This window comes from Narcine bancroftii, chromosome 1, assembly GCF_036971445.1.
Source record: "Narcine bancroftii isolate sNarBan1 chromosome 1, sNarBan1.hap1, whole genome shotgun sequence".
Taxonomy (NCBI): domain Eukaryota; kingdom Metazoa; phylum Chordata; class Chondrichthyes; order Torpediniformes; family Narcinidae; genus Narcine; species Narcine bancroftii.
Genome location: NC_091469.1, coordinates 191,907,846 through 191,926,804, shown reverse-complemented (window position 1 = coordinate 191,926,804; position 18,959 = coordinate 191,907,846). Strand labels below are relative to the sequence as shown.

Here is an 18,959-nt window from a genome sequence, read left to right as displayed (position 1 = left end):
AGGATGTGTTTAGAATAGAGGGACCTAGGCCAAACACAGGCAGGTAGGATTAACATGGATGGGACATTTTGGTCAGTTTAGGAGAGCCTATTTCCCCACTGTACAACTCTATGACAATTGACAAGTCTGCTTCTCAGCATTTTCAGGAGGAGATGGACTTGATATCTATTTCCCTCAGTTTACTATTTTTAACTTCTGCTCGGGTGCATTGTGGCTTCTGGCAGATCACCACTAATCGTAAAGTGTCACCAATAACAATGTTACTGATAAGGCTCCCTCCAAGTACAATGCTAAAGAAGAGATACAATTTATTTTATTACCGGGTAATTCTGCCAGATCTATGTAGCCCTTATTGCACCCCACATATTGTTCCTGAGAAGTTGTGAGCCTCTGGACCACCACGGTCACTCTGGTGAAGGTGATCCCACCGTATCTCTGCACAGGGACTTCCAGCATTTAGTAAGGTTTTCAGGATAAGAGATGATGTGGAGGGGAAGAACCTTCAGCAGGCGGTGTTCCTGTGCATCTGAATCCCTTGTCGTTCTTGACAATTGAGGTGGAAGAGTTTTATAAGTAGAACAGAAACTGAGGACACATTTCCACGTTGTGGATACCTTACCCTGTCATAAATACAGATCCTAAGGACGCCTCAATCAGTTTAACATCAGGCAGGTTAAGAATGGAACCTCTGGTCAACTGCCTTCACTTGTGGTTTGAGCCCAACCACTCACACACTCCGCTTGCTCACCAGAGGAAGGTCAAGGACAAAATGTTGCCAAAAAACAATCAGCTACCGGTAACAGGTTCTGTCTTTAGGCTAACAACATCGCAGATCACAGTTAAGTTCACTTCTCCTTTCATGGATGGCTTCCTGTTCCCTACCACCTGCTCTGCTTCGCGATTAATATCTACGGGTTTCAAATGCACAAAAGGGTGACAACATCTGGAGAGAGATGGAGAGGGAAGCAATACATTGGGGACAACATTTGGACGAAAACAGCGTTTGAGAGAGAAAAACACATTTGGTACAAAGAGGCTCAACATCTCAGTGTGGCCCAGCACAAAGAATGGCTTTTGATCCACGGAGATCATGCCAGCTGTTAGGCAGCCAATTGCCTTAGCCCCATTTTCCCCAGCAACTTCCACCAGATACAACTACCCCTGCATACAAGGAGCAATTAACCAATCATGCTGTACATCTTTGGAATGTTGGGGTGGTGTGCATCCAGATCACCCAGTGAAATTGCTCATGGTCACAGAGAGAGTGTGAACACTCCACAATGACAGCAAGGGAGTGTGCCAGGAGCAGCAACTGGCAGACTTGCAAATGAGGTGTAACCATCTGAAGCTACAGGAGGACCACATCAGTACCAAGCAAGGTAAGCCCTGCCTCTACATACAGATCAGATCCAAGCTCTGCAGTCACATCACACCCAGCCATGACAGAGGCAGACAACTCGCTGGGAGAACAGGCCCTCAAATATCCCCATTGTTAAAGGTGGGGGGAGCCAAAACCAGGCCTCCATAAATGGGAGTCAGACTTAGGAACAAGAATTCACAAGCAGAGCTGGTCCGACTTATGTCGGGACAGCATGACAGCAGTCATTAATGCCAGATATAGACTGGTGCAGGACAATTTCCTGCACCAGCTGTAACTTACACCGCAAATATAACACAAGGTAAAATCAGAGACCTCAGAATTGTGTTTTAGATGCAGCTTAGAGACGGGAACATTTGTACATTCAACTTGGCTATGCACCAAGGAGGAGACCCTTTTCGGTAGATCTAGGGGATATTTTGGGAAAAATCACAGGGGTGGACTTTCCACAGGACCCAGAGGTATTCCTGCTGGGAAATGAAATGAACATGAGTTTGAGACTTACCAAATATCAGTTTGTTAAGGTCACCTTGGCTGTGGGCAGGAAATGTATAGCAGTGACCTGGAAACCTGACTCGGAAATGAGCACCACATGTTGGAGCACGAGATGCAGAGCTGTGTTCTCCTGGAGAAAATCACCGATAATCTGAGGAGGAGGTATGGCATGTACATTGATGTGTGACAACTGTACTTGCTGTACTTTGGAATGCAGGTATGATTAAACCCCACCTCCTCACAACTTCCTTTCTTTGAATGTTCACACCAATTCTGGAATGCCAGGAAGGAAGATATGACTCTGAGATCCGGTCAACACGTCCCGAGGTTTATTTATTCATATTGTCTCTTTTTATTTTTCCGGTGTACTTTAGCTTGCTCGGGTATCCTCTCTTGGCTTGTGTTACCTTTGTATTATTTCTGTGACACATTTGTAACTGTTTATTTAGTCAGGATAATGTGAACCATTTTTTAACTGCGTAAGAATACATCGTTCTCACTGTAGTAAATGTACTGCAACACTGTGGGGTGTATGTATACGCATATGAGTGTGCGCATGACCACCATGACTACCAGCCCCCCCACATCTCCATCGGGCACACAAAACTCAAAACGGTCAACCAGTTTACCTATCTCGGCTGCACCATTTCATCAGATGCAAGGATCGACAATGAGATAGACAACAGACTCGCCAAGGCAAATAGCGCCTTTGGAAGACTACACAAAAGAGTCTGGAAAAACAACCAACTGAAAAACCTCACAAAGATAAGCGTATACAGAGCCGTTGTCATACCCACACTCCTGTTCGGCTCCGAATCATGGGTCCTCTACCGGCACCACCTACGGCTCCTAGAACGCTTCCACCAGCGTTGTCTCCGCTCCATCCTCAACATCCATTGGAGCGCTCACACCCCTAACGTCGAGGTACTCGAGATGGCAGAGGTCGACAGCATCGAGTCCACGCTGCTGAAGATCCAGCTGCGCTGGATGGGTCACGTCTCCAGAATGGAGGACCATCGCCTTCCCAAGATCGTATTATATGGCGAGCTCTCCACTGGCCACCGTGACAGAGGTGCACCAAAGAAAAGGTACAAGGACTGCCTAAAGAAATCTCTTGGTGCCTGCCACATTGACCACCGCCAGTGGGCTGATAACGCCTCAAACCGTGCATCTTGGCGCCTCACAGTTTGGCGGGCAGCAGCCTCCTTTGAAGAAGACCGCAGAGCCCACCTCACTGACAAAAGGCAAAGGAGGAAAAACCCAACACCCAACCCCAACCAACCAATTTTCCCTTGCAACCGCTGCAATCGTGTCTGCCTGTCCCGCATCGGACTGGTCAGCCACAAACGAGCCTGCAGCTGACGTGGACTTTTTACCCCCTCCATAAATCTTCGTCCGCGAAGCCAAGCCAAAGAAAAGAAAGAAGATGAGTGTGCGCAAACAGTTTCCTCAGATGGTGGAAAGAATTAGTAAGTAAAGTCTTTTCTGTTAATGAAACCTTGCATTTCTACATAATTTAAAAATCCTCCAAAGTAACTCAAAAGACATAACAGTAACCATTGTTATTCTGTTGTGTTTTATTCTCTTTCAAAACTAGTATGCGTTTGTTGATTTATTGTTTTGGGATAGGAAATGGGGGAGAAACAAAATCTCAGTATACTTTATTCTGTAAAAGGGGACAAATGTTCTCCTGTGTTGTTTGAAATGCGAGAGTCTGTAAAATAAAAAAATTTAAAATAAAAGGGTGAGGGGAGCCCAGCTCATCGGCAAAGGAGAAAGCTGAAACACTTGGACAAGGATCTTCAGCTATAAGTGCAGAGTGGATAATCCATTGCTTTGCTCGTCATCTTTCCATCATTCAAGGGGGGTACCAAGATCCTGAAGGGCCTTGGGCACTGATTTCTTCCTGATTATATCATAGATTTGGAACTTGGAGCTCGGATTCTTCAATGGAGGACATGTGGCTATAGAAACTGTGGGAGCACTGAAGGCAAATCCACCAACATTTGATGTCTATGAGGGAACTCTCCTTTGCTTCTCTTTCTCTTACTATTGGAGGCACCAGGCAATGCCAGCAGTACCTCTTTGTGTGCCTTTATGGCAGGCATAAACTTGATTAATTTTGTGTATTATTACAAAAATCCCAATCTCATATAGTGGTACCCAGCATTGATAGATGCCAATATTCAGGCAATTGGATTCACTCCATGTTAAAGGCATTGGGTATGGCATAAATTATTGTCCCTGACAACATTCTGCAATAGTACTGAAGACTTGTGCTCCAAAGCTTGCTACACTCTTGGCTAATTCATCCCAGTACAGCTACAATATTGGCATCTACCAAACTTTGAGAACTGTTAGGCCATGATTGGCTGTTGCCGGCTGGACACATCTCCAGAGACTGAACCTACTCATAGCCCCTTACATTTTCCCCTTTCTCTTTGCTTCAATCAGTGAATGAGGTTGATGGTAGTTCCCGTCTTTAGTTAATAAAAGCCTGATAGTTTCACAACATCAGCCTTTTCGTGATTATTGATGATGCATCAATTTTATTAACTAAAAATTTCAAAAAAAAAAGCAATGAACAGTACCTGAAACATGAGCTCGACATCGACTCTCGGTCACCAGCGCCCCGAACACGTTCAAACTTTGGCTACACTGCTTCAAAAACTTCCTGGTGGCGGCTGCAGACACCATCACCACAGACGCTAACCGACAGAGACTACTTCTCTCACGTGTCAGGCCCCAAGTGTTCCCGATGATCAGCGGTGCCAGCTCATACCAAGCAGCTATGGAGTCCCTCAATGCTCAGTACCACAGGAAGATTAATGAGGTCTACTCCAGGTATCTCCTGGCCACCAGAAAACAGCGACCTGTTGAATTGAGTGTCAAGTACATGTGGGCTCTCCGGACCCTGTAAGGGTGTGCACTGTAAGGCCATGTGAGCCGGCCAGAACGCAGAGGACCTCATCAGAGATGCGTACATGGCCGGTATTCACTCCGGGTACATAAGGCAATGGCTATTGGAGCAAAAGGTTCTCTATCCGCAAAGGGGAGTTGAACTTAGGTGGCCCTCCAAAACTCAGATTACTATTTAGCCGCATGGTCGCCACGGACACTGCTATCCTGTGATGGGGCATCATCGCGCCCTGTGAGTGACTGATCCCCTACACCATCCCACTACTCAGTAATCTGATCTCAGCCGCCATTGCGGGAGATCTCTCCAAGTGTTACTTTTGCAGGCAGGGTCAGCATCCGAGGAAACGCTGCACTGCCAAGGATGCAATGTGCTCCAGATGCCAGAAAAAGGGGCATAACACCAAAGTTTGGCAGAGCAAACCATCTGTGAGACCTAGCAGCGCCACACGTGGATAGTCACTACTCTGTGCAGTGTGATCGGCGCCACATTCTCTGCACTCCAACGACACCATGAGTTAATCATGTGGGCCATCATTTTGGACTGCGTTCCAAATGCCATCTTCCCAGGTGTACGAATACTATTAGGGGTGGAGGCCAGCCATTTTGGGGCCAAGGGTAGCCAGTTTGGACACAGGAGCACTCATTAGACTCAGACATTGAATCCAAACTGGCCTCCATCACCCTGAACCAGGAGGCCAGGTGCATGATGGACATCCAGGTAAATGGGGGAAATATCAACTGCTTATTCGATAACGGGAGAACTGAAAACTTTATCCACCCAGATACCACTAAACAACTATACCTCAAAGTACAGCCCGCCAAGCACAGGATATCTCTTGTGTCCAAATCATACAAGACAGCCACTCTGGGGTCCTGCATAGTGACCCTCACTGTTGAAGCCATAGTGTACAAATGCTTCAGACTGTTCATTATGCCACAACTTTGTGCCCCCTTACTACTGGGGCTGGATTTCCAGTACCAACTTCAGAAATTCACTCTATGCTTCGATGGGCCCCTCCCCACTTACTGTCTGCAACGTACAGATGGCCCACTGTAGGCGACGTGTGCTCTCCCAACCCTTAAGCTCGACCCTCCTTTGCTGTTCACCAACCTCATCCCCGATTGCAAGCCCATGGGCACCAGGAGTAGCAGGTACTGTGCGGCTGACAGGGCGTTCATTAAGGCAAAGATTCAGCACTTATTGGGTGAGGGCATCATCGAGGCCAGTAATAACCCTTGGTGGGCCCAGGTGATCATGGTGAAGAATGGGGAAAAGAATAGGATGGTCATACACTACAGCCAGACCCCATCAACCGGAATATGCAGCTTGACGCATACCCCCTTCCCTGCATATCCAATATGGTCAACCAGATTGCACAATGTTGGGTATTCTCCACGATTGACCTGAAGACAGCGTATCACCGAAGGAGTCACGTGATGGAGTAGTGGCCGGACGGTGAACTCCAGCCCTCTCCAGAAAAGTCGGGAAAAACAAAGGAAAACACAAAGGCACAGAAATAAAAGTTACAGAAAAGTGAGTATAAAGGTGGAAAGAAGATGGCGACAAAAAAGAAAAATCGAAAGCAACGGTAAGAAGAGAGGAAGAGAAGACAAAGGAGGAAAAAGGTGAAGGCCTTACCTGTCCGGAGGCCCGCTGCGGAGAGAGAAACCCGCTCCCTCAGGCCGGTAAATAATGGACTACAAAAATGGCTCGCTGAGCCGAGTAAAAGTGCGCTATGCGAATGAAAAAAAACACACCGACGGGAGGGGGGACCAGCTGGGGAGTCGATCTCCACAGCCGGCAACGACATCTGCAGAACACCTGCAGCAAGAAGAGACCACAGAAGACAATAGAAACAAGAAAGAAGAGAAGGAAAGGGCACCAAAGAAACAACAGATGGCCAACCCAGAGGAAGAGGAAGAGTACAGTGAAATAGAAGAAGAAAAGAAAGGCAAGATAAAGGATATACTTTCTCATATTAAAGGATACATGGAGTCATTTAAAGAATGGCAAACACAGGAATTTAAGGATTTAAGAAAAAGAATAAACAACACAGAAGAGAAAATGAATAAAATAGAGATGACCTTAACAGAAATGGGAAAGAAAATGGACAAGATGGAAGAGCGGGCAGTAGCAGCAGAAATGGAGGTAGAAGACTTAAAAAAGAAATTGGAGGAATCTAATAAAAAAACTAAAGAGACACAAGAACTACTAGCTCAAAAAATAGATACAATGGAAAATTATAACAGAAGAAATAACATAAAGATAGTGGGCCTTAAGGAAGATGAAGAAGGCAAGAATATGAGGGAGTTTATAAAAGAGTGGATCCCTAAGACCCTAGGATGTCCAGAACTACAGCAAGAAATGGAAATAGAAAGGGCACATAGAGTATTGGCCTCTAAACCACAACCACAACAAAAACCAAGATCTATTGTAGTAAAATTCCTAAGATATACTACAAGAGAAAAGGTACTGGAGAAGACAATGGAAAAAGTAAGAGAGGGCAACAAACCACTGGAGTATAAAGGGCAAAAAATCTTCATTTATCCAGATATAAGTTTTGAACTCCTAAAGAAGAGAAAAGAGTTCAATACAGTAAAGGCGATTTTATGGAAGAAAGGGTATAAATTTATACTAAAGCATCCAGCTGTATTGAAAATATTTATTCCAGGTCAACAAAACAGACTATTCTCGGATCCAGAAGAAGCACGAAAATTTGCAGAACAATTACAAAAATAGACTGAGGGAGGAAGACGGGTAATGAGAGTTAAAATGATCACGATGGATATGTATGTGGGTAAAGACAAAAATAGACTGAGGGATGAAGACGGGTAATGAGAGTAAAAATGATCACGATTGATATGTATGCGGGTAAAGAGGTATAAGAGTGAATAGAGACAATGTGCATACGTGAATGTATCTGTACTTTTAGGAAAATATAGATAGTATAGATGCTGTCGACCTCTGCCATCTCGAGTACCTCGACGTTAGGGGTGTGAGCGCTCCAATGGATGTTGAGGATGGAGCGGAGACAACGCTGGTGGAAGCGTTCTAGGAGCCGTAGGTGGTGCCGGTAGAGGACCCATGATTCGGAGCCGAACAGGAGTGTGGGTATGACAACGGCTCTGTATACGCTTATCTTTGTGAGGTTTTTCAGTTGGTTGTTTTTCCAGACTCTTTTGTGTAGTCTTCCAAAGGCGCTATTTGCCTTGGCGAGTCTGTTGTCTATCTCATTGTCGATCCACGCTGCTGAAGATCCAGCTGCGCTGGATGGGTCACGTCTCCAGAATGGAGGACCATCGCCTTCCCAAGATCGTATTATATGGCGAGCTCTCCACTGGCCACCGTGACAGAGGTGCACCAAAGAAAAGGTACAAGGACTGCCTAAAGAAATCTCTTGGTGCCTGCCACATTGACCACCGCCAGTGGGCTGATAACGCCTCAAACCGTGCATCTTGGCGCCTCACAGTTTGGCGGGCAGCAGCCTCCTTTGAAGAAGACCGCAGAGCCCACCTCACTGACAAAAGGCAAAGGAGGAAAAACCCAACACCCAACCCCAACCAACCAATTTTCCCTTGCAACCGCTGCAATCGTGTCTGCCTGTCCCGCATCGGACTGGTCAGCCACAAACGAGCCTGCAGCTGACGTGGACTTTTTACCCCCTCCATAAATCTTCGTCCACGAAGCCAAGCCAAAGAAGAAAGAGAAAGAAAGATAGTATAGACAAGAATTAATAAGGGAAGGTAATGGAATAGAGAGAATAAGGAGGGAATTAAAAGAGTGACCTTTGTGACATATGAAAAGTGAAATCTTTTCTGGGGGGGCGGGGTGAGGGGAAATAGCGGTCACTGCAAAATCAGTTGACGCTTGCGAGTGGATTCGCAAATCTAAATGGAGAGGGGAGATGTGGTTGTCCGACAAGGGATAAAGGACAACTCAGGAGAGGAAGGGGAGATTGGGGATAAATAAGATAGAAATAGGAGAATAAGGAAAATGTTGGATGTTGTAGGAATGTTGTCTTATAAAGAGTTGAAAATAAGAAAACAGAAATGGAAAAGGAGGAAAGGTAATGATGGAAAAACGGAAAGAGAAGATAAACAAAATATAAAAGGGCTACGCTGAACTATATGACTTTAAATATTAATGGAATACATAACCAAATTAAAAGGAAGAAACTACTAAATTTAAATGAATAAATGTATTCCATTATAAAAAATAACATATAGGTTAAGAAATAATATTGAAATATTCGAACAAGTATAGGAGCCTTGCATTAAATACAATAGCGAAAACCTACCGGGGACAAACATTACCTAAGTTGATGGAAGGAGAAGGAAAGAAAAGAATGGACTCAGTAGAATTTCTGGTGTATTTTTGTTGAATGACAACATTGTCTGACTGGCTTAATGCAACCTAGATTGTATACCTAAAATGGATGAGGGGGGGGGGGTGGGGGGGTGGCTTGGGAGGAGGGGGGGGGGAGAAAAAGTCACTGTATATGTGTGAAAAAGAAATAGTGTATATCATGGCTAATGTGATTTACGGTGTGAAAAATAAAAAAAAAAGACAGCGTATCACCAGCTCCCAATCTGCCCGGGGACTGCCAGTATTCGGTGTTTGAGGCAGAAGGTCACATCTACCACTTTCTCCAGGTCCCTTACAATGTCACAAAAGGGGTCTCCGTCTTCTAGCAGGAGATGGACTGCATGGTGGACCACTACGATCTACAGGCCACCTTCCCATATCTAGATAATGTTGCTATCTGCGGCCACAACCTGCAGGATCACGGTGCGAACCTCCACAAGTTCCTTTGGGCAGCAAAATGCATGAACCTCACTTAGAACAAGGATAAATGTGTATTCCAGACAGCACGGAGTAATTGGCCCTGACCCTGACCGCATGTGTCCGCTAATGGAGCTACCCCTCCCACATTACCTCAAAGCTTTGAAGAGATGCCTCAGGTTCTTCTCAAACTATGCTCAATGGGTCCCCAACTCTGCGGACAAGATTTGCCCATTCGTTAAAGCTACCACATTTCCACTGTCAGCAGAAGCTCAAGCAGCTTTCAACAGTATCAAAGACGACATTGGCAAGGCAACCATGCATGCCAGAGACAAGTCCACACCACTAGCGATGTGTCCGAATTTGCCTTGGCTGCCACACTCAATCAAAGCGGGCAGACCTGTTGCCTTCTTCTCACGAATCCTCCAAGACCCTGAAATCAGCCACTCCTCCAAGAAGGAGGTCCAGGCTATCGTGGAGGCTGTACACCACTGGAGGCTCTATCTTGCAAGGGAACAGTTCACCCTCCTCACAGATCAGCGAGCAGTAGCATTCATGTTTAATAATAAGCAAAGGGGCAAAATCAAGAATGATAAAGTTCTCAGGTGGAGAATTATGACATTCTCTACCAGCCTGGCAAACTTAACGAGGCCCCAGATGCTCTCTCCCAAGGAACCTGTGCTAGTGTTCAAATGGATAGACTGCAGGCTCTCCACGATAACCTTTGCCCCCTGGAGTTACTCAGTTTTTCCATTTTATCAAATCTCAGAATTTACCATACTCTGATGAGGAAGTCCAACTAAAACCTGTCAGGTCTGTGCCGAATGCAAACCCTAATTCTACCAGCCAGACAAGGCACAACTGATCAAGGTTACCCACCCCTTCAAGCATCTCGGCATTGACTTCAAGGGACCTGTAATGATAGTGATCATAGTTGCAATGCAACTAGCAATGCCTTAAGGATTATAGCTCCCATTTGATTATACTTGGCTGCCAGCAGGGGCTGACACAGAGCTGGAGACAAGAATATGCAATTTTGTAATAGAGCTTCATGGCATATCTCATGGTGCTGTTTACAATAACTTTAAAGGAAAGAATCTTTTCCTTCATCCATGTGTTGTCTCAGAACTCACACATATGAATACAAGATGAAACATGGTGTCAGATGTGGGATGAAGGAAATACTTTAAAAGGAAAATCTAAAGTCAGCAACTAATCAGTAAAGAGAAATTAACGAAGAGAAAACTGGAAGGATTACATCCACCAGCGAAACTTCAGATGACAGGTAATGCGGCTGAAAATTGGAACCGGTTTAAACAGCATTTTTGATTGTATTTAGTGGCAGTCAGAGCTGCTGAGAAAATTCATAAAGTGAAAGCATCAGTTTTCTTACATGTTGAGGGTGATGAAGCCCTAGAGGTGTATAATAGCTTCACATTTGTTTCTGAAGGAGACAAAATGAAATTGGAAAAAATAATGGAATAGTTTGAGGCATACTAGATACCTAAACATAACATGACATTTGAGAGGCAGATTTTTCACATGTACAGAAAACGGAATATTGATCAATATGTGACTGAATTGAGAAACAGAAGCAAAACGTGTGAATTTGGTGGACTGACCGACTCGCTGATAAAAGACAGACTTGTATGTGGTATTCCAGATAATAGTCTAAGGGAAAGACTGCTAGACCTGAAAAAAGCCATAGGACTCTGTAGAGTTGCAGAAACTGTAATTACACAGGCAAAAGAGCTGTTCAGTAAAACTAGCTGCAACGTGGATGCAGTGCGCAAGAACAGACATAAACTGTTTAACAAAAAGCTCGCCAAATTGGAAAGAGAGGCATGGCCAGCAAACAAAAGTGAAATGGACAATCGAAAGCCATGTCATCAATGTGGTAAATAACCCCTACCAAAAAGTGTCAACATCTGGTAAAACCTGCCATATGTGCAACAAAAGCAACCATTATGCCCATTGCTGTAGGAACCAAGTGCAACAAAACAAGGTTCATGTAGTAGATGAAAGGGAGATAGAGGAATTTTATGTAGATGTTGTGACTGAAAACAAGAAAGAAAACAGACTGGATGTTAAGATTAAAAGTGAATATATATACATTTCAGTTAAATTGGTTACTGGAGCACAAATTAATGCAACATTAGAGACTGATTTTAGGAAGATTAGACCCAGACCAAAGATGTATGGAACAAAAGTGAAGGTGACAGGATATTCAGGTAACGATATACCAGTGCAAGGAGAATGCATGGTCACAGTGAAACACAAGGATAAAGAGCATATGCTAGCATTCATCATGGTACCAAAGGATCTACAGGCCATACTAGGTTCAACAACCTGTGGGAAACTGAACCTGGTAAAAAGAGTCCTTATCGTGGAAAGCAAAGGAGAGGCAGTCTATGATGAACTCATGAAAGAGTACAATGACCTATTTCAGGGTCTAGACTGCCTTCCAGGAGAACACATGATCAGAGTGGATAAACATGTGCCACCGATAATACATCCATGCAGAAAAGATTCATTTGTGCTTCAAAAGCAACTTAAAGCAGAATTGGACAGGATGGAAAGCCTGAACATGATTCAGAAGATAGATGAACCAACGGAGTGGGTGAGTTCACTCATTGTTGTGGACAAAAAGAATGGAAAGCTTAGAACTTCCTTGGATCCAAGAGATCGAAACAGAGCAAGAAAGAAAGAACAATTTAAGCTACCGACGCATGAAGAAATCATGTCACAATAAGCAAATGCAAAGTTTTTCAGCAAGTTAGATGCAACATCAGGAATTTGGCAGTTAAAATTGGATGAAGTAAGTTCAAGACTATGCACATTCAATAGTCCATTTGGCAGATACAGATTCCTAAGGTTACCATTCAGAATTGCTTCAGCTCTTGAAGTGTATCACAAAACTATCCATGTGGTCTATAAGCACCTGGACCGAGTTGATACCTCAGTGAATGACATCATAGTATGGGGAACCACGAGGATGGAGCATGATGAGAGACTAAGGAAAGTGCTGGAAGCAACAAGGAAAGCAAACCTGAAGCTGAATAGAGAGAACTGGCAGCTCAGGGTGACAGAACTAACGTTTGTAGGAGATATTATTGGCAGTGAGGGCATCAAACCAGATCCCAGAAAGGTGTCTGCCATTGGAAACATGCCAAGACCACAATGCAAAAAGGAATAGAGGTTTAATGGAATGGTCAACTATATGGGTAAATGAGGAGTCACGTGATGGAGTAGTGGCCGGACGGTGAACTCCAGCCCTCTCCAGAAAAGTCGGAAAAAATAAAGGAAAACACAAAGGTACAAAAATAAAAATTAAAGTAAAGTGAGTATAAAGGTGGAAAGAAGATGGTGACGAAAAAAGAAAAATCGAAACCAACGGTAAGAAAAGAGGAAGAGAAGACAACGGAAGAAGAAGGAGAAGGCCTTACCTGTTCAAAGAGGCCCACGGTGGAGAGAGAAACCCGCTCCCTCAGGTCGGTAGAAAGTGGACTACAAAAATGGCTCGCTGAGCCGAGTAAAAGTGTGCAACCGCGCATGCGCGAGGAGTCGCGCATGTGCGGTGCACATGCAAACAAACACACCGACGGCAGGGGTGACCAGCTGGGGAGTCGATCTCCACAGCCGGCAATGACAGCTGCAGAACAGCAGCAGCAAGAGGAGAACATAGAAGACAACGAAAACAAGAAAGAAGAGACGAAAAGGACAACAGAGAAACAACAGATGGCCAACCCAGAGGAAGAGGAAGAGGAAGAGTACAGTGAAATAGAAGAAGAAGGGAAAGGCAAGACAAAGGATATACTTTCTCTTATTAAGGAATACATGGATTCATTTAAAGAATGGCAAGCACAAGAATTTAGTGATTTAAGAAGAAGAATAAACAGTACAGAAGAGAAAGTGAATAAAATAGATATGACCTTATCAGAAATGGGAAAGAGAATGGACAAGATGGAAGAGCGGGAAGCAGCAGTAGAAATGGAGGTAGAGGACTTAAAAAAGAAATTAGAGGAATCTAATAAAAAAGTTAAAGAGACACAAGAGCTGTTAGCTCAGAAAATAGATATAATGGAAAATTATAACAGAAGAAATAACATAAAGATAGTGGGCCTCAAGGAAGATGAAGATGGCAAGAATATGAGAGAGTTTATAAAAGATTGGATCCCCAGGATCTTAGGATGTCCAGAACTACAGCAAGAAATGGAAATAGAAAGGGCACATAGAGCATTGGCCTTTAAACCACAACCACAACAAAAGCCAAGACCTATTTTAGTAAAATTCCTAAGATATACTACAAGAGAAAAGGAACTGGAGAAAACAATGGAGCAAGTAAGAGAGAACAACAAGCCACAGGAGTACAAAGGGCGAAAAATCTTTATTTATCCAGATATAAGTTTTGAACTCCTAAAGAAGAGAAAGGAGTTCAATACAGCAAAAGCGATTTTATGGAAGAAAGAGTATAAATTTATATTAAAGCATCCAGCGGTATTGAAAATATTTATTCCAGGACAGCAAAACAAACTATTCTTGGATCCAGAAGAAGCACGAAAATTTGCAGAACAATTACAAAATAGACTGAGAGATGAAGACGTGTAACGAGAGTACAAAAGACTGCGAACTAAAAAGACACATAAATTTTGAACTCCTGAAGAAGACGAAGGAGTTCAATACAGCGAAAATGATCTCATGGAAAAAAACTATTCTCGGATCCAGAGGAAGCAAGGAAATTTGCAGAACAACTACAAAACAAGCAGAGAGATGAAGACATGTAATAAGAGTAAAAATGACCACGATCTATATGTATGTGGGCATAAAGGGGTATATGTGTGTGTATATATATATATATATATATATAGTGTGCATACATGAATGTATCCGTATTTAGAGGAAAATATATAGAGTATAGACAAGAATTAATAAGGGAAGGAAATGGAATAGAGGGAATAAAGAGGGAATTAAAAGAGTGACCTTTGTTACATATGAAAAGTGAAATCTTTTCTTGGGGGGGCTGGGTGGGGAGGAGTTACGGTCACTGCAAAATCAGCTGACGCTTGCGAGTGAATTTGCAAATCCAAATGGAGAGGGGAGATGTGGTTGTCCAACAAGGGATAAAGGACAACTCAGGAGAGGAAGGGGAGATTGGGGCTAAAGAAGTTTTAAAAAGGAGAATAAGGAAAATGTTTGATGTTTTAGGAATGTTGTCTTATAAAGTGTTCAAAACAAGAAAACAGAAATGGATAAGAAGGAAAGGTTATGATGGAGAAACGGAAAGGGAAAATAAACAAAGTATAAAATGGCTACGTTGAACTATATGACTTTAAATATTAATGGAATACATAACCAAATTAAAAGGAAGAAACTGCTAAATTTACTGTAAAAAGAGAAAATTGATATAGCATTTGTGCAAGAAACACATTTAACTGAATTGGAGCACAAGAAATTAAAGAGAGATTGGGTAGGACACGTAACAGCAGCATCGTATAATTCAAAAGCAAGAGGAGTAGCTATATTAATTAGTAAAAATGTGCCATTTAAAATAGAAGAGGAAATAATAGATCCAGCAGGGAGATATGTAATGATAAAATGTCAGATATATTCGGAGTTTTGGAATCTACTCAATGTATATTCACCTAACGAAGAAGATCAAAAGTTTATGCAAGATATCTTTTTGAAGATGGCAGATACGCAAGGGAACATATTAATAGGAGGGGATTTCAACCTGAATTTGGATTCAAATATGGACAAAACTTGGAAAAAAATTAACAGAAAGAACAAAGTAACCAAATTTATAATTAAATCGATGGAAGAAATGCAACTTTTGAATATATGGAGGAAACAACACCCAAAGGAAAAAGAATATTCATATTACTCGGCTAGACATAAAACATACTCAAGAATAGACCTATTTTTGTTATCAGCTAGTATGCAAGATAGAGTAAGAAAAACAGAATATAAAGCTAGAATACTATGGGACCATTCACCCTTAATATTGACAGTAAAGTTAGAGGACATCCCTCCAAGAATGTATAGATGGAGATTAAACCCCATGTTACTTAAAAGGCAGGATTTTAGAGAATTTATTGAAAAACAAATAAAAATGTATTTTGAAATAAATACAAAATCAGTGAAACATAAGTTTATACTATGGGATGCAATGAAAGCATTCATTAGAGGGCAAATAATAAGTTATGTAACCAAGATGAAGAAGGACTATAATCAGGAAACAGAGCAGTTGGAAAGGGAAATAGTAAATATAGAAAAACAATTAGCAATGAAGGAAGATACAACTAAAAGAAGAGAATTGGCGGATAAAAAAATAAAATATGAAACACTACAAACATATAAGGTGGAGAAGAATATAATGAAGACAAAACAGAAATGTTAGGAACTAGGTGAAAAAATGCACAAAATCCTAGCATGGCAGCTTAAGACAGAACAAGCTAAGAAAATGGTATTGGCATCAAGGAAAAAAGACAAACAAATTACATATAATCCAAAAGAAATTAAGGAAAACTTTAGAGAATTCTATGAACAATTATACCAAACTGAAAACGAAGGGAAAGAAGGGAAAATAGATGAATTTCTAACTAAAATTGAACTACCAAAACTACAAATAGAGGAACAAAATAAATTAACAGAGCCATTTGGAATAGTAGAAATACAAGAGATAATAAAAAAATTACCAAATAATAAGACACCAGGAGAGGATGGATAAAACATTTAAAGATTTATTAATTCCACCCCTCCTGGAAATAATCAACCAGATTGATAAAACACAAAGCTTACCAGACTCATGTAAAACAGCAATAATTACAGTAATATTAAAGCAAGGGAAAGATCCACTCACACCAGCATCATATAGACCAATATCTTTACTTAACACAGATTATAAGATAATAGCTAAACTATTAGCAAACAGATTAGCAGAGTATGTACCGAAAATGGTAAATCTAGACCAAACTGGATTTATCAAAAAAAGACGCACAACAGACAATATTTGTAAATTTATTAACTTAATTCATGCAGTAGAAGGAAATAAAGCACCTACAGTAGCAGTTGCTTTAGACGCAGAAAAGGCCTTTGACAGAGTAGAATGGAATTATTTGTTCAAAGTATTGCAAAAATTCAGTTTACCGGAGAAGTATATTAATTGGATTAAAGCATTATATAAGGGACCATTAGCGAAAGTGACAGTAAATGGACATGTATCAAAGCAATTTAACTTAAGCAGGTCAACACGGCAGGGATGCCCACTATCACCTTTATTGTTCGCGTTAGCTATAGAACCACTAGCAGAATTGATAAGAACAGAAAATAATATAAAAGGGATAAAAATAAAAGACAAGGAATATAAAATCAGTTTATTTGCGGATGATGTTATAGTATACTTAACAGAACCAGAACTATCAATAAAAGAATTATATAAGAAATTGAAGGAATATGGAGAAGTGTCGGGTTACAAGATCAACGTAAATAAAAGTGAAGCAATGCCTATGAATAATGCAGATTTCTCAAAATTTAAAAAGGAATCACCATTTAGATGGCAAATGCAAGCAATAAGATACTTAGGTGTACAAATAAATAAAAATCTCAGCCAACTATATAAACTCAATTATTATCCACTAATGAAAAAATTACAGGACGATTTAGAGCATTGGAAAGATTTACCACTAACACTAATAGGAAGGATAAACTGTATTAAAATGAACATTTTTCCAAGGATATTATACCTATTTCAGGCATTGCCAATACAACTGACAGAGAAATTCTTCAAGGAGTTAAAGAAAATAATAAGGAAATTTTTATGGAAAGGGGGGAAACCGAGGATAGCACTAGATAAATTAACAGAATGGTATAAACAAGGAGGCTTACAACTGCCAAACTTTAAAAATTATTATAGAGCCACACAATTAAGATACCTATCAGATTTTTATCAAACAAGGGAAAAGCCAGATTGGACCAGATTAGAATTAGATAAAATAGGGGAAAAGATACCTGAACACATATTATATAAATGGGATGAAAAATTAGTACAACATAGAAGTTCTCCAGTATTACATCATCTACTCAATATTTGGAAGAAGATTCATGTGGAAAGAAATAAAACAAATTATCAATTACCAAAACTAATATTGACGCAAAACAAGTTACTCCCTTTTACAATAGATAACCTTTCCTTTAGAGAATGGGAGAAAAAAGGGATTAAAAGAATAGAAAATTGCTTTTCAGAAAATAGATTATTATCCTTTGAACAAATGAAAGATAAATACAATATAACTCAAGATACAGCGCTGGCATATTACCAATTGAGATCCTACTTGAAGGATAAATTAGGAAGCAGTCTGAGTTTGCCAGAGGGAAGTAACTTTGAATATGTGATTACAGGTACAATGATAATCAAAAGATTTATAACAAATATGTATATTAAACTGCAAGAAAAGGAGAATGAGGAAACAAATGGTAAAACTAAACAAAAATGGGAACAAGATTTAAATATAAAGATAAAAAAGGAAACATGGGAGAAGTTATGTTCTGGAATGATGAGAAATACAATAAATACGAGGTTACGTATGATACAATATAACTGGATACACAGGCTATACATTACACCTCAAAAGTTAAATAAATGGGACCCAACAGTATCTGATAGATGTTTTCGATGTAAAAAAGAAATGGGAACAACAATTCAACCAATCTGGACATGTGAGAAAGTAGAAAAATTTTGGGAAGATCTAAATCAGATATTAAATAAAATAACAGAAAACAATATACCAAAGAATCCAGAGATCTTTCTCCTAAGTAACATAAAAAATAAAGAATTTGGAATTGACTTGGAAGATGCACAAAAAAGATTTGTCAAGATAGCCCTAGCCGTAGCAAAAAAATGTATTATGTCAACCTGGAAATTGGAAGATAATTTGAAAATACAACAATGGTATATAGAAATGAATAAATGTATTCCATTAGAAAAAATAACATATAGTTTAAGAAATAATATTGAAATATTCGAACAAGTATGGGAGCCTTACATTAAATACAATAGCGAAAACCTACCGGGAACAAACATTACCTAAGTTGATGGAAGGAGAAGAAAAGAAAAGAATGGACTCAGTAGAATTTCTGGTGTATTTTTGTTGAATGACAACATTGTCTAACTGAATTAATGCAACCTAGATTGTATACCTAAAATGGATGAGAGGGGGGGGTGGGGGGGTGGCTTGGGAGGAGGGAGGGGGGAGGGAGAAAAAGTCACTGTAAATGTGTGGAAAAGAAAAAGTGTATATCATGGCTATTGTGATTTATGGTGTGAAAAATAAAAAAGTTTTAAAAAAAAGTTAAATAAATGTGACCCAACAGTATCTGATAGATGTT

At 41.0% G+C, this 18,959-nt stretch overlaps 1 protein-coding gene across 3 annotated transcripts in view; it reads right to left on the bottom strand.

The window, feature by feature from the left end:
* LOC138736414 (adenylate kinase isoenzyme 1-like) overlaps positions 1 to 18,959 on the bottom strand; it is a 183,595-nt gene that overhangs the window by 142,095 nt on the left and 22,541 nt on the right. The window lies entirely within an intron of this gene.